Source organism: Corvus moneduloides, chromosome 3 (assembly GCF_009650955.1).
Source record: "Corvus moneduloides isolate bCorMon1 chromosome 3, bCorMon1.pri, whole genome shotgun sequence".
NCBI classification, from domain to species: domain Eukaryota; kingdom Metazoa; phylum Chordata; class Aves; order Passeriformes; family Corvidae; genus Corvus; species Corvus moneduloides.
Genome location: NC_045478.1, coordinates 42,806,885 through 42,822,287, shown reverse-complemented (window position 1 = coordinate 42,822,287; position 15,403 = coordinate 42,806,885). Strand labels below are relative to the sequence as shown.

General features: G+C 37.0%; 1 long non-coding RNA gene across 12 annotated transcripts in view; it reads right to left on the bottom strand.

Annotated features, from left to right (window-relative positions):
• The window catches only part of LOC116442286, a 207,622-nt gene that overhangs the window by 15,587 nt on the left and 176,632 nt on the right, over positions 1 to 15,403 (bottom strand). The window contains exon 7 of one of the 12 annotated variants that reach the window (XR_004239487.1): positions 10,256 to 10,413. The exons of the other annotated variants lie outside the window; for them this stretch is intronic. This is a non-coding gene — a long non-coding RNA (uncharacterized LOC116442286). The remainder of the gene's footprint in view (positions 1 to 10,255; positions 10,414 to 15,403) is intronic. 12 annotated transcript variants of the gene reach the window in all.

Genomic DNA, 15,403 nt, shown 5'->3' with positions numbered 1-15,403 from the left:
CAACAAAATTATCCCACTCTCTGCATGGATCTCAAGAGCACTTTGAAAATGAGTTCTTTCTTTCCTATCAGCACTGAAGCTGCTTGGTAAATGCCTTTTACAGATCTATTGACATTCATGCTTTTAAAATAATAACTCTATGGACACTCCAGATAATGAAATAGAGTTCATGAGAAAATATAACTGACCATCTACTTACTTGTGGGTCTGAGGAGTGCTTTACGCAGAAGCTGGCAAAATGAAAATGTGGTGTGCAGGAAGAATGTGAGGATTGATTTGTTATGCAAACCTAAGGAAACTCAATGGGGAATTTTGTAGTTTGATGAAAACAAAAATTAAATCTAAGAATGACAAACAAAATGATAGTAGTGTAAATAAACCACAAAACCACAACAGCATGCAGTCTAAAGTGCAATAAGAGGCATATCATCCCTTTAAGTTGAATAAACTCACCACAAAAAGAGGAAAAAAAGTGTGCACACACGGACTGTGTTACGAAATCCAGTTTTGCTAAGAGATAGGACTTTCTAGGAAGTTTTGACAGACCACACAGTAGAGTGCATCTAAATGTGCATCAGCACATGTCATAAGGAACAAACAGAAGAAATCTGGGGTGTGCATGCAGTTGCAAGGCTAGGACCTTACTGGGATCACATGGATGTTGTGGGACAGCTTCCACAACTGCAGTGCTGCAATAGGTGGATACCACATCTCCAGGAGGGATGGGCTAGGGTGGAAAGGAGGAAGAGTTTGCCTGTATGTGAAAGCCGTGGAGATGCCTGGAGCTCTGCCTAGGGGTGAATGATGAGCCAGTTGAGTCTTTGTGGGTCAAGAGTACTGTGCAGACAGACATAAGCAATGTTGCAGTGAGTGTCTGTTGCCCTCACTACAGTGCAGTGTAGTTTGGTGAACACCACCAGGTATCCATGACTGAAGAGAGATGCATAGGAATCAAGGACGTGGGACTTTGTGTTCTATGCTGACCACAGAAAAATGCTCAAAGTGAGGTCTCTACAGAAAAGTTCTGAAGATAAACACTTCTACTTAACAGTTTGTGCTGTGTCAGAGGCAGCAAAGGAGCTTATGCAGTAACTAAAGACAAAGTAACACTAGGAAGGAAGAGCAGAGCTGGAAGTTTGTAGCATATATTGCCATAAGTCAATGTATTAAGGAAATGTAGCTATAAATTTCCTAGAGAAAAACATATTTTTTCTATGTTACATTATGTTCCATGTTTTCTGGTGACATCTATTTTAAACTACACTGTACTCTAAAGGCAAGATTTTAGAATGGTCTAAATTAGTCTATGGTGATTACCCACATTGTGCAACTTACTACTGTTTTATTAATGCAAGATTAAAGATAATACTTTACTGGAAGAGATAACAGCAGAATTAACCTCTATTTACCTTGACATAATAAAGATTTAATAAAACATGGGAAAATGTCAATGAACAGCATAATTATTCTAACATGAAATTTAAATGTAACTCAATTCTGTATTCTGCATATTTAATGCTTTAAGATTAGTCATCATTGTTCTTTTCTCCCTCTTATAATGCATACTTAAAAATATTTCAAGCACACTCAGACAACTTGCTTATTAAATGTATACTAATTTATTTTCATTTTCAGAAACATTAAACCTAAAACCCCAATTTTTTTTTGAAAGATATTCACCAAACCCCTGCTACCAATATATATCTCCATATCTTGCCCTTGTCCAAATTTTTTACTATTGAATCAAAAAAGATCCTTGCAGTTTTATTATATCAGACAGGCATCAAAGGGGCAGAACACATAGGATTGAAAAATAACACAGCTGCACTTTGCAATGGAGTGTTCTGTATCTGGCCGTGTTTTGTTGTTCATGTAATACTTTTCAATAAACAAAGATGTCAATCAACTTTCTTTGCAGCACATCACATTTCAGATTTAAACCACTTCAGACACAGAGCTGCCCCAAGCTCACACGTTTAACAGATAAAAATTCAGCTTTCTGTCAAGGCAGAATATAGTACTGATTGTAGACTGTATTTAGGCTGGTGTCTGTTGGAGCTATATTACTTTCAAACTCATACAAAGTCCACTATAGAGACATAGCACAAAAAGTGTTTCTTTTCTAGTGTAATTTTTTTTTTAACTTTCTACATTGATTAGTGGCAATTTCTAAATAAATGACAAAAAAAAAGCAGCCAGGGTTAGAGTCTATCCAGAAATCAGTGATGGGGGAAGTTACAAAAACACGATAGTAATCATGAAAACTTTGATCACTTGATTTGATTCTAGTGCTTTGTAAATTAGCATAATTATTCAAACATGCTTCATTAAAAATCACGACTGTACAAGTCCTTCAGTTTAATGATCCAAGAACATACAGAATGAGCTAAGCTTTAAATAAATACATCAACTTTGTACTAGATGGCCATGTCAGAGACTGGCAGGTTATTTGTTTTAAATAAAATATTGAATGCACTCTTGTTCCTTGCACAGTGTAGGAGACTGATGACTTGCTAAAAGGTGCGGCACGTTAGCTAGTATATTTTACTGTTTATCCTCACACCCACCTGTACTTCTCCTGGGATCCCATAAGGTTAGATATCACGTCACTCCTAAGGTACTGGGAGATTGGCATAAAATCCCAGTAAATCTCCAACTAATTACATTTGAACTGTAGGTGTCACAGTTGATTTTGACCTTTAAAGTTTGACAGAAGTTTGACAGTGCTTAAAGAGGACCCACACTCTACAAGATGTTCTATAAAAATTTAAAGGAATGAATAGGCTGCAATATTAAATATGCTTTAGAAAGTAAACAAAATACCCTGTTTGTTAATATACACTGTCCCAGAAAAATCAAAGAAATACTCTTATCCATGGCAACCAAAATCCTTGAGAATGTGCTGACATTCTCCTAAAACTGTAGCTGACAAAACACCAGTTGGTATCATTGGAGGGTTAAGAGAAACTTAACAAATTTGACAGAGGAAAGGGAAAACAAAATCCAAGTTAAGTTGTCACTCTCTGCTTAATTCCATATATACATATATCTTGAGATATAGCAGGGCAGCTCTTGTGAGTGGCTGTGGGTCAGGTTCCTGTAAGATTGTTAATCAGGCTGTTTAGTTTGGGGCTTTGCTTTTCTAAGTATTGGGTAATTGACTACCAACATTTTATTCACCCACAACAATTATCTCTGCAGTGAAGTATTGTTTTACAGCCCCACTTCCACCAAAATCAAACAAACCAACCTTCCCCTTCCCCCCAAAAAACCCCCAACCAACAACAACAAACAAAAAACCCAGAACTGAGTGCCCAGAAAAACAGTGCATAAAATCTCTCCCTGCTGACTTTTCAGCCATGATTGCAAATGCCCTACTGTCCAGTCTGTGAACATCCCAGCTGTCATCCAGGGACTTTTAAAAACTGAAACAAAGACATGTGTCAGCAATACTAATAGCTGGCAGAGAAACCTTCATGGAACCATAGAATCATAGAATGGTTTGGGTTGTAAGGATACCTTGGAGATCATCAACTTCCAACCCCCCTCCTGTGGGCAGGGACACCTTCAACTAGACTGGGTTGTTCAGATCCACCCCATCCAATCTGGCCTTTTTTTTAAAAAATTCAAACAGAAATTTGCAAGTAAGGAAATGAAGAATATTAACAATTTTTATGTTTGAAAAGTTGGCTTTATGGGTCCATAAACATTGATTTAAATGAAAAATACCAAAATACTTTTGAAGGAAAAGAGGATAACGTCTGAGAAGGTTAATTATTTCTTATAACTGCCTGAAAATCATTATGTTTCTGCAACTTCTACATAGGTTTTTTCATACAATTTTGAATTAAGCAGATCTTAATCCAGATTTGAATCTCAGTGACAGATATTAAGATCATGTGTTTCATACTGTCTACATGTTGTTAGCTATTATTTGCACAGAGGCAGCAGTTTTTTGAAAACTCTGAAACTAAACGTTTTCTTTCAACATCCAGGATTTTGTAGTTTAGTGGAAAAAAGACACAGTATGTTATTGCAAACTCACAAATTGTTTGGGAGACAGGAGTCTACGAATAATCATGCACACTCTAGTATTGTTTGCTGCTCCTTAGGGAAGAGAAAACTTCATGTTTATCAGGTTACTAATAAAAAGAATTGGAGAATAAAAGATTGAGTTTACTTTGTTTTACAAAGAGAGGGTAAAAACACTTAAGAGTTGCAAATAAGGGAAATTAATTTCAAATGAAAGGTCAAAAATAGGAAAGAACATCTCTAAACTTATTTATCTGTTGAGGGCCATGCTAATTATTTCACAATTCCAGCTACCCTGTGGGGTTGGCCACAGGAATTTACTGCACAAGACAGGATTGGCATTCTCTGGAGAGATCCTAGTGCTTTGTACACTCTCCTCTTTTTAAAGCAGACTACCCAAGCACTCTCCCTCCCATTGGAATGTGCAAAATAATAAGAAATGAAAATGTTGATTACATTTCTTTCCTCCTCCATGCTGTAATTTCCAATCCCATTTTTTCCTGGCCTTGAGAATGATCAAGCACTAAAACATCACATGGTAATGCAGAGGATTAGAGCATTTCCCACCACCCTGCCCCAACCCAATTAACCTCTTTTAATTAATATTTCTGCTGTGTTGCTTAATTTGCACTTCTTATTCTGGCTTTTCATGGCTTCTTTTTCTCACATTTTGAAGACAGGTAAAATTTGTCAGTAACAGTCTTTGAAAACCAACACTTTTTTAATAATAATTTTTAGATTATAATGGTTACTCTGCCATGAATTTAGTGTAAAGACACACATGACATAATCAATGGAGAAACTCACAATGAAGAGCTTAAATTCAGTAGCATGCATCCATACACTCAGTTTATTTAGGGAAATCCTATTGGGAACACTATCACGGGGCTACAAAAGAAAAAAAAAGCCACTATAAAATTTAAAAGTCCTTCTATCATCGCAATGTGAGAGGTTTTTCAGTTTTAGTCTTTGGGCAAGATTTTCTTACCGTAACACAATAATAATTTTTTTCTGGTGACCACAGAGACAACATTTTTGTTCATGCAGGAACTCTAGATCAAATGATAGCTGAGAGACTATTTTAAATTTATGTAACCTCAATTTTCAGCCTACAGGTCATTCAAGCTCAACATTTCATTAATGAAATGCTGTCAATATTTCCCTGATATTGCCACAGGTTGACATATGGCATTATTCCAGTATAAGAGTTTCACACATTAGTGACTGGAAAATCAAGAATATTCCCCAAGACACCTGAGGTGTGATTAATTCTCTAATAGTCTTTCTGTATCAGTTTGAGAGGAAGAGAGGGATCTTGTACCGGGGAGGAAAGAAAGTGGCAACACTAGAAAGAGGACAGCCTTGGCTTCTTGCCTGGAGCACTGACTTGACCAGCTGCCCCACATGACAACCTTTGCCATCCTGAAGCCAAAATAACACGCCAGCAGCAAGGCAACAGCTTTTAATGTACCTTGAGCAGAAATTATGGCAACATTATTCCATGAAACCATCCGCGAGAAAGAGGAGTTAGTGCTGAGGGTAAAATAAAGGTGAACGTGTTCTATCTGTTGGGTTAGGGATGGGAGTCTGTCACCATTTTTGAAGGTTAAAACAAAGTTAGGGGAAAAAAAACAGTGTTGAATATTTGATAGAGGAAGCAGATGCTCAGGGATGTCATCTTCACTAAGTTGAGTATTAAGGCCAACTTTCACATGTGTGAAATTAAGAAAGCTGGACAGATTTGGCATCTGAATAGGTCCAGATCTGCTCCTCATCACATGTGCACGGACCTTTGCAATGGGGGAACAGTTGTCAGTGAAATTTTCGTTGCGAAGACATCCAAACCCTCCAGTCTAGAAGATCTATTTTTGTCATAAAGCAACTGCCTTTTAATAGAATAAAACACATCAAACACACATGAACTGGCAGGCTGAAAAACATTTAAACAACTTTCAGGACCGAGCTTTGCAAAAAACCCTCGCTTCCCATTTTCCCACACTGTTTTGTGGCATCTACAATCAAAGAGCTAAATGGCTAAAATAACCTAAACACAAAATTTGTAAAATCATTTTCTTGCTGACTAAGCATGTATGAAGCAGCACCACTGACGAAAAACAACAGTTGTTTTTTAAACTCTAAAATACTGAAATTTGTAGTGGAAATGCTGACAGGGCCACTAACCAGTGCAGATCTAGCAGTGCTGCTACAACAAACATAAAGTAAGCAGTACTAGTCTCACACACAAATTAGAATGTCTAATATACAAAAGTCCGCTGTCTCCTAACATGAACTTCATTATCAGAAAGTTGGTTTGGATTGCTAAGCATAGGAATGATGAAAATGAATGTCAAAGACAGCCTATCCAACACATTAATTTCCCATTTCAGGGAGACAGGATATGCACATCAAGACAGACAAAGACAGATACAGAGAAACGAGTCCTAGTATTATAAATATACAACATATATTTAGATCCTCACATGTCTGACGCTATTTTTCAGTTGTTGTCAATGTTGTACAGGCAATGTTTTTTATATTTGAGTTTCTCTTAGTGCAAGTTACCCTTGCTGCAGAACAAATCTTTGCTCATGATGGGAAGTACAGCTCTGTTCCTTTCCATCATGTTTTTCTCACTCACTATTGGCTCAAGATTGCTGAGCCAGTGGAACAGCTGAAACCAATGCCTTTAAGTGCAAAATACTGACAAAGAGACAGAATGAAAACCCAGCTCTTTGTAAGTGGAAAATCCTGCTCTGGAAAAGAAGGTGTGTTGTGGTTTAACTGCAGCTGTCAACTAAGTCCCACGCAGCCACTCACTCACTCCTGCCGCAGCAGGAAGGGGGACACAATCAGAAGAATAAAAATAAGAAAACCCTTGTTTTGAGCTAAAAACAGTTTAATGGGTAAAGCAAAAGTCATACACACAAGCAGAGCAAAATAGGGAATTCATTCACTCTTTCCCATGGGCAGGCAGGTGTTCAAGCATTCCTGGGAAGTTAGGGCTCTATTACACCCAATGGTGACTTGGGAAGACAAATGTCATCGCTTTCAATGTCTGCCCCCTTCCTTCTTCTTCCCTCAGCTTTATATATTGAGCATGATGCCTTATGGAATGGAATGTCAGTGAGGGTCAGTGAGGGTCAGCTGTCCCAGCTGTGTCCCCTCCCAAGTCTTTGGTACCCCCAGTCTACTTGCTGTTGGATTGGGATAAGAAGCAGAAAAGGCCTTGACTCCATGCAAGAACTGCTCAGCAATAATGAAAACATCCCTGCAGTAACAACACTCTTTCCAGTACAAATCAAAAGCACAGCTCATACTGGTTACTGTGAAGAAAATTGACCCTATTCCAGCCAAAACCATGTAAAGTGTCTAAGATCAGTCATTACAGACCTTGAGGTCACTCTGCTGAAACTAGAAGTACTTCTAAGTGCTTTTTTGCCAGCAGTGAAGCAAACCAGAAAGAGATGCACTTTACTGGACACAGACCATCTCATGGCATATAATGGCTATGCCAAACTTCAGAAGTAGCTTTTGAATGCGAACAGTTGGAAAAGTTATCCCAGAGGCTCAGTTGTGCATCAAGTGCAAGGCCATCCTCTCCCCTCACCAATCTGACAACGCTTGCAAAAAAGAGGCTTGTGAGGTGTTCCTGGCCATGCTGGGTCACAACATGGTGGGAAACCAGAACAGCATGAGAAGAATCTGGCAGAAGCTGCACACATGTGGCATACACCAAGGGCAGAAACGTGTTCTCTAGGGTTCCGGAAAAAAATGGTCCTTAGGCTCTAAAAGTTGGTTCAGCTTTGCTTCTCTCTTGAATGATGCCATTCTGGGTGAATTTAAGCCAAAAATTTTCAGTAAAACTGGTATTTGACTAAAATAAAATCTTGCAGTGTGTATACAAATACAATTAACACCTCAACACATAATTCCATTGAAGCTGCATGAATTTTACTGATATATTTCTCAAGAAGTATTTTTTCTGTGCAGTGACTGAGTGGATGTGAAACATTTTGTTCTTTCCAAATGAGCAGCCAGGGTATATGCTCTTCGAGGTTAGAGGCCTAGCTGTCTCATCAAAACAGCATTTTTCATGGTTTCTGTTTGTACTTTCCAGCAATGTTCTGATATAATAAAAGTACAGCTTTTATCATAGCACTTACTCATCCAGATTCAATTCAGTACATACGCTTTGCTGACGATAACAGAGATCGGAGAAAAAGATTGCCCAACCATATTCCTATTTGTCAAAGGAGCTGATCTTTCTTTTTTAAAGAAAATTTTAAAATAGATTTTAATTTCTTACTTCTCATTTTGATCACTATCAAAAATGACAACCAAGATAGACGAATAAGCCTCAAAATTCATGTTTGGTCTGGGCCCACATTTAAAGGTTTGAGGTACTTCAGGATGCAAATTTCAGGATTTTGGTTTCTATCCTTGCAGAGATGAAGTTTCACCACATGGTTCAGATACAGGAATAAGGCCAAACTCCAAACCCCACATATCCTTTACATTCAGGGTGATTGGGAAGATCTACAATCACAAATTTCTGTAAAATTGCATGTGATAGTGTGATAGTGTAACTGAACAATGCTCACAACTGATGCTGCTTAGTAACCAAACTGCATTCAGCTTTTCAGGTCAACAGAAAAGTTTTAGGATCTGAGCTAGAGTGAAAAGAAGAGCATCCAACCAATATATAAACTTCCTATTGGTCTCTAAAGCAGAAAACATCATGAGTGGGTTGTTAGACGAATTTAGCAGCAGGGAAGCCTGCAGCTCATCAGCTTTCTCTTCTTCAAAAGTAGGTACTTATTGCAGTCAAGAGGAATTATTACTGGGGTTCTCCAAGCATGGTGATGTTTTTCTTAAAATAAAAAACTCTGAACAATGCAATTGCACCCCCTACAATTATCCTTTTTGTTTCTTCACTGCAATGATGCACTCTTTATGATGTGCAAGATTCATACTTTGATTGCCAAACTACAGTGCATGGAAAGAGACAAACAAAATAATGGCTAGTACTGCTTGCCAGGTGGACAAAGTAAACCTGAGTGAGGCACACAGACTCGATGAACTGCTTTTCTTCACATACCTGCTTCTTCACGGGAACAGCTTTCCTTATAGAAGCTTGTTCATTTACTTAAGATGACCACAAAGTCTTCACTACAAATTCATATTTTGCTTTGAAAGAAAAATCTTTTGCAGAAGTGCTGGTCATGCTGTTACCAACAGGACCCTTCTCTTTAGCTCAGGAGTGTCTCAGCAGTTTCAGTACTTTCACAAGAGTTTTCTCAATAAGCTCCAAATAAAGAAAGAGGCCTGAATAAAACCTGAAGACAAAGCTCTCAGACGTCCTATCTTTCATGTGAGCACACCTAAGTGTTGTTGATCTATGACTCCGTGAGGAAATTCTGGTGTTTCCCCACAGCCATTGTGGATCTTCGATCAGGCTTGGAAGCAAAAACTCCTAGCCTCTGCTGGGCATCTCTCTCATTTCTAGCCAATGTGTGAAGTAGAAGTAGAGATTTCCACCAGCGTCTGCCCACCACCAGCAGTGTTAGTGTACACAGTCAGTTTTCACCTTGTTAATAACTACTGTCACAATCAGTCTTCCCTACACATCCAGCAGGAAACATCTGGCCATCAGCACTGCTGAGCTGCACCATAAAGTAATGAATTGACATAATGCTCAATAATGGAAGGAAAATGGCTGTATCTGTATCTATAAGCAAAAGAAAAACAGAAGTGTAGTACTTCAAAATTAAAATATTCCTTCATTTTTTTCATTATTAAGTATCTGAGAAAGGTAGAGAAGAAAAGCAACTTTTAAGTGAAATCCAAAATTGATCATTTCAGCAGAAACAATTGACAATACAAGAAATAATCACACTTCACCTCACTGTTTATTTGATTCTTGAATGTGCTTCGTGTGTAAAATAATGCAAGCGTATAATAACAGAAGACAGGTAAAAAGACATCCATTTTTTGTTTTGCTACTCCCTGGCTGGAAGACCAAAAAGATATTTCCAACCTCTAGGTATTTTTTTATTTACGACCTACAAAACAGACACAATAGAACAGAATCAAACTGTGACATTTAATTAATATTTGTAAAGCAATAGGACATGAGTAGACAATAAGAATTATATATTTGCCAAGTACACATTTTGTTCCCCACAAAATACATTTGTCAATATTTGAAGGAAATGCAAGATACCTTTTATTCTGTTCTTGGAATGAACCTATTTCCCTTCATAAAATGTGTTCCGTTCTGGAGCAATCTTCAGAGATTGGTTCCCCCTATCTTCTTGCTGATTAATGCCTGAAAAATGCTTCTGTGTTTAAAAAAGTGGCACAAATGGGGTGAGGACTGCCCTGAAAAGAATCATTTGACAGGCATGTTATTCACATGATACTGATAAAGCCCAGTGTTGCTTTCCTTGGGGTAATGGGGCTTCTTCCCTTACCATACAAATAGCATAAAATATGCAAATGAATCTTGCATTCAACAAGTCAAATATCCTGCATGTTTAATTTACAAGTTAACAAAATTCAAACCATTTTAAAAGCTACAACCATACCATAAAATGAAAGACACTGCACATGGCAGAAGCTGTACTTTTGCTCATTGATAAATTATTTTCTAGAATTCACATTAACAACCACATTACTGAAGTGCTCTCTAGCCCTCCAGTGTTACAGTTCAAGGTAATATGTGACAGATTTGAACATTCTTAAGGAAGAAAATCTCCAGAGTGTGTAGATTGCAGCTTTGCTCACTGGGAGATTACAGTGGCTTTTATATCTGTTACAAATGTGCAGTTATACTGATAACTTCAAAAGTGGAGTATTATATATCATGCTAAAATTTTCCACCAGCCCATTATGTCCTTTCTTTGTTTCTTCTGTGCTTGCATTTTTTTTTCCTTTTTTTTTTTCCTTTTTTTTTTTTCTTTTTTTTTCTTCATTTAGCTATTGCTGGCTTGCCAGAGATCTTGAACTTGAGAAAGGTTAGACATCACAATGCTGAAGCAGTTTGTGAGCATCAGCAGATTTAGCTTGTAATTTCATTGATCTATGTGGGCTTGCTGTTTGCAAACCAGCTGCTGCACTGTTTCCCCACAGCTACTGATCTGAGTAGCATTGATTTTTTTCCCTTACATTAACATAGCATTACTTCTTTAATGGGCATTAAATGACTGGATGTAAATACAAACAGGGCTTCAACAACCAAAGAGAAAAAAATGCATCAGTTCTTTTTATTTAAAGAACTCTATTAATATTTTTCAGGAAAAAAAAATTAAAAGCATGAGTTATTGATCAAGATAAATGCTATTTTTAGTGCTGTAATTTCCACACATTTCTTTTGCCATTCTTTTTTCCTCACTGTGTTTATTCATAGTCCAAAATGTTGCATTTACAAAGATTGCCTTTTTGCCTCACTAAAAATGGTAAAATAGATTTTTTTTAAGAATCATCATAGAAAGCAACACAAAAGCTCTTCATTGAGCTTATACCAAAACTAGATGAACCCATTTCAGTTTTGAAGGAGATATAATCTATTTGCTCTCACTGCTTAACTATTTAAAAAAAAATGAATGGACTTCAGTTTAGACAGAGTAGATGTGAAATCTGCAGCACACCATGAACTGAGTATCTTACATATAGCATACTTAATATAAGGTCACAGTCTTCTCACATGCTACTTTAGCCCTTTAGTGGGTAGGGTTTTAAATAATCTTACACATTCAAAATTCAATGCAGTGTAGAAAAGACAGTAGGGAAAAAAGTAAAGCAAATTATAAAACCCCAACCAAACTCAACCCCCAGAGCCAATTTGCCCAGTCACTTATGGATTAATCTGATCAGGCAAGGGTTCCTGATTGTCTTTAAAAGTAGGTGACAGCCAGCAGGGATATTGGTACCGGGAGATACAGGACTGAATGTTGTTCCTACTGACACTTCATGAAGAAGAGATGGGATTGAGGGTGCTGGGAAGTAACAGGCAAGAACTCACAATGAACACCAGTGGTAGTTTACAACCTTCTGGGCTGCAGATGAACAGTAGGCAGCAGTGTCAGTGCCACAATTAAAAGCGCCTCAAAAACACAGACACTCCAACAACATCTAACAAGAATAGGATTTACTTTTGAGTATTGATGAAGGAGGATTTTTATCTTTTATGATAAACACAACTCTTGTTCTGGCCATGCAGCCTGGTTGCCCTGAAGAAAAGGTCCAGTGACCTGACAGATGGGAATTCCTCATCCTCATGTAACCCTGTCTACTCCTATACCTAGAGAGAGCAAACCATTCCACATGGCTGCTGCAGGGATATCTATTGTATCCTTACTCAGAAAGCAGATAAATTATTCTCACTAGAATATAATGATGTAGGATATGCTGCTGGAACTGAAAATAACCCATAAAGTGAGTACCAAAATTTATACTTATCCAAGGTAAAATATATGTGTTGTCAATCTAACCAATCTCTCCTAGTCTCACAGTCTTCTCAACTTGACTAGCTAATGCCTAATGCCAGTTTTAGCAGATATAATTTCCAAATCATTAAAAATAATATTAAGTAACACTGGCTCTAGTGTGAACCTTTAGAGAATCCCACTGTTAACCTCTTTACACTCATAGGAGAAGACTTTCAGAGCAAGTTTTTCTCCATCATTTAATCAGTTCTTGGTCTGGTGTGAGATCTTGCCCCTTACCTCAGTTATATTTTTCCTTTAATAGTCTTTTATGAAGGACCACATCAGGAATTTTTTGAAAATCCAGATAAATTATGTTCACCAGGTCACCTTTATCTTCTAATTTTTTAACTTTTCCAAAGCACTTTAGCAGGTTAGAGAAGTATGCTTTCCCTTTACCAACGCTGTGCAGGTTTGACCCTATTAGGTTATACTTATCCATATGCTGAACTATTCTATCCTTAATTAGACTCTCAATCAGTTTCCCCAGAAGCAAGGTGAAGTTCAATGGTCTTAATTCCCAGGATCTCTTTTTGGTCCTGTTTTAACGACAGACACCATATCAGAAATTTTCCAGCCATCACCAGTCTATATCACATCTTCCTGCAAGTGTCTCTTCTGTTTCATACTTTATTCTGGTGTATATCCTGCTATCTGCATTAAATTATTTTCCATTTTTACATGAGTCTATCAAATTACTCAGCTCTTCCCTTTAAAAAGACTTCAAATTTTGCTAGTGCTGCTCTGCCTCTAATATATTTAGCACAATATATAATAAAGAACAAGGTGAAATTCTGTATAACTATTGAACTCTTTTTCCATGGCGAGTATATAAGTACGGTTTTAGTTTGAGATTTTTTGTTGTTTTTAATTATTTTCCCCCTACAAGTACTCAGATGAGCAATTGTTCACTTCTTCTTTCAAAGTCATAAAATCAATTTTGCAGTTTTGGGGGATTTGGGGGTTTTACTTTTGTGAATACACATGGACCATCAATCTCAATGTATTATTTTCTAGCTTAGCTTTGAGCATTCTTCTTGGACAAAGAGTGGAAAGGAAGGATCAAATTCTAACAGCACCATACATAACAACTGGTCACACTCAATATCCAATACCAGGAGTTATTAAAACTGGATTTCATATGAATCTGACAAGTGACAGAAAGAAAGAGGTTGCAAAAAGGTATAGATTTGTATTCTGGTCTTGTAGAAGATGTTCTCGGTCTATGCTTTAGGTACACAGGTCTTAATGATCAGGAAATATTGTTGAACACGATTTTTAGTGAAAAAGCATTGAAAATTCCCACTGAAATGTGTACATGGCTAAGTAAAGGTCAGTAAGCTATTGAGTAAACCTGAAGTGTTCACATTAGAGGATTAGAAACTAAGAATTTTCAGCATTCAGTGAAGTCAGTGGATTTTCCTCTAGAATTTGAGACTTACTGTCCCTAGCAGTCAGATCTGAGTTTGAATGGATGAGAAAATTGAAAAGGAACTTTTAGTGAAAATTATGGGTTTGGTTATGAGCCAATATAAAGCCAATATAAAGTCACCAAGTCTGAAAGCCCAGGTTTCAAACTATGCCTTGCTTCCACAACAAAACCCAAAGTACTTTATCTTCACCTGGGTTTGAATTTCATTACAAAAATATCACATAGCTCTAACTGTAATTATTAAGGCACATTACTGCTGCCTTTGTTTTCCCTTCAGATAGAAGTTTCAGTTTCATCTGTGTTCAGAGATTCTATGTGCTGCACTGTTAAGCACAGATTTCTGCTTAAATTATAATTCTATCAGCTTTAACATATGAAAATAGAACACATTTTAATGTGTGTGTTGAACATTAAATCATTTTTGCTTCAGGGAAACTCTGGTAAACAGTAACTGTCAAAATTTATAATGACACAAAATTAAAATAATAGAAAATAGTCTGTAACAACAGCTTTTCTAATCATGCTAACAGAAGTTCAGAACTGCATCTTCTAACTATTCCTTTATAGAAAGCAGGAAGGTTGAGTAAGAAAAGCTCAGGTACACAATTTTACACTGTTGAACAAGAAGAGCTGGAAATTATCTTTGCTACCGTTCTTTGCTTGCTTACTGCAAAGTGCACATCAATCAATGTAGGAAAAATGAGACCAAACTAATATATGTGTATTTTTGTTGGTATGACAATTACATTTTCATTCAGGATTTTTAATACGTAAACATTTTTTACACAAAAATATCGAAAAATATAAGAATATCATTTAAGCGCTGTAAACTGGACTAACTTCAGGAAGTCTGCATTAAGTGAGAAAGAAGCTGATCTGAAGAAATTAAACTGCAGCAGAAATATTGACAGGCATATAGATTGAATTACATGAATATGAGATACATACAGACTTGAAGCAGTTCTGCTCAGATCAATGTCAAATGAATTTCAAGATTACCTTAGTTTCTTTTTTTATGGCTCGTTTTATTTTAGATTTTAATTTGAATTAGTAGTATGAAATAAAATCACTATCTATTAACTTTCACTTACAAACAAAAAACATCTAACTTGTAAAAGCCTATCTGAAGTTAAAACCTTCCATTTTGTGGAGGCCAGGTAACAATATAGTTTACCTCTATCATGACACGAATTATTCAAAAGCAAGAAATAAAAACTGATTCTTAAACGTTTCCGCCTATTAATATGGCATATAACCGATGTACAGAGGCTGTATGTGTATGGTGAGGTTGTATTGCCCCCTATAGTCACTCTGTGTCATCCGGGAGGGGAGTAGGAAGAGAAAGGGAAGAGTGGGAGAAATTGCCAGAAGTACTACACCTTTGGTTTGTATTCATACTTTGGAAAGGGCATGGTGGGGAACAGTGGACAAACCTTAACACTGCCATGCTATT